We start from the raw sequence: 2,093 nt of genomic DNA on the forward strand, positions 1-2,093 counted from the left end.
AAGCCGCTCCTTGTCCGTGTCCCCTGCACCATGCCTCTTGCACCGACGATCACTCCCCGCCTTCGTCAGTGCCCGGGTGTCACATTTTTCATCATGAATCAAATTATGAGTTCATTAAAGATTAATATATGATTGTACTATATGCATTTTGGATCTTTATAGGTAAAAGCATGTGGTTTGACACATTATTAATGTTGCAAATTTTCTTTAATTAGTATAAGAGCCAATACTCTACTCGTGGACGATTATGAAAATTTCAAAATTTAGGTTTTTTACACATATCAACATCATATGAATATGTATAAAGCATGATTTAAAATTGTTCATTTTCAAATTCACAACGAAACTCGTTTTGAACATTTTTATTATTACTTTTATTATTTTAGATTTTTTACATAAAGGTTCAAATTTTGGTAGTTTAGTATTTTAAATAAGCTAAGTCAAAGTAGATTGTTTGTAAAAAATGTTAAATGTTTGTATTTATGTTTATTTATGCGAGTATTAATCGATTTAAAGGAAGATTAATGCTTGACCGGATTGCATACACATTTGTGATGATAATATGTGATAATCGTGAGGTTTTGTGTGTCAATGATAATTCAATCCAAATATAGGTTTGTTGTTGAACATGTTTATTATCAATGTTTTATCATCACAACAATATACCCCTAACAATTAATATTATTGGTCTAAGACTTGATATTGATGGTGTATTAGGCATCTTACAATGAGATGAGTTATGATATTGATGATTGAAATTTTTTTAGAATGTGAACACAATTACATTATTTATTTTGTTATCAATCCAGATATTTTTGTTTCAATATTTGTTAATTTAAAGTCAATTTTAGTTCTTAATGAAACAAATTTTATGGACTAGAAAGATAACATGAAAATTATTCTTAGTGAAAGATAACGTGAACGAAAGAAGCACGTATGAACTAAGAGAGAACGTGAAGAGAGGACACATGAATTAGATTGTGAAAATGAAGAGAAAGTGAAGAGAGGAAGAAATTAGAGATTCAAATTCTATCAGAAGTGGTTTACTAGATGTCATAATATACTTTAAACTTTATTGTAAGGTGATGAACTAATCATTTTGTCATGTATTTACCTATTTATGATAGATCTTTCAAAATACCTTATAAAACTTTTACTTTTATTACAATAATGTTACCGATTAGTTTATTATAACAAGTAAATTTTACCCATTAATGATTACATATAAAATATTGTGAAGGATGATAATATAGTTGTATTGCATTCAAGAGGTATATTCATGAGAGTTCACCTAATAACTCGTTTATGAGAGGCAAACACAAGTGAAAAGATATGGAACAAAATATTAATTTTTTAATTTTTAAAATACTTGTTTCTTATAATGCATACCTCCTCTTGAATGACTAAACACGTACCATGAGACACTCTAACAAACAATACATGATAAACTATCCCTTGGAGAATTTTAGCTTGGTTTACATTTTTATGTATATGAATTAGTAAATTTGTTCAATGGAATTGGTGAATGACTTCTCAAATTTTTCATCTGTAAATATTTAGAAATTAATACAACTTTTAAGGCATAACAATTTCGGCAACTAACTTTATTAACAATCCGCAAGTCTGGAAAAGTGATATGATATATATGTAGATGATTTTATGGTTTCTCAATAATACAAACAAGTAAAGACATAGTTTCAAAATACAAATGGCGAACACATGGATGGATTTGTGTGACTAATTAAGATGGATATATAACGAAATTGTTCCAAAACCTTTCACTTCTTAAAACACTTTATTCTAAAACAAAACAACGCTAACGTTGGCTAAAGCTCCTTAGTATCATGCATGCATGAAAGCTTAATGTTTACCACCACCTCCTCCAACACCAACACCAAACCCTCCACCATGACCCGAACCTCCACCTATGCCACCACCACCTCCTCCACCGCCACCTCCCCCTCCGCCCCCTCCTCCACCAATTCCTCCACCCCCTACACCACCTCCTGCTCCAAACCCACCACCATGACCTGAACCTCCACCAACTCCTCCTCCTCCACCACTACCACCTCCTCCACCACCACCAATTCCTC

General features: G+C 31.9%; 1 pseudogene; it reads left to right on the forward strand.

Moving 5' to 3' along the window:
• Window positions 1-1,564: 1,564 nt before the first annotated feature.
• The window catches only part of LOC111241273, a 10,713-nt pseudogene continuing 10,184 nt past the window's right edge, over window positions 1,565-2,093 (forward strand).

Source organism: Vigna radiata, chromosome 2, assembly GCF_000741045.1.
Source record: "Vigna radiata var. radiata cultivar VC1973A chromosome 2, Vradiata_ver6, whole genome shotgun sequence".
Classification (NCBI taxonomy): Eukaryota; Viridiplantae; Streptophyta; class Magnoliopsida; order Fabales; family Fabaceae; genus Vigna; species Vigna radiata.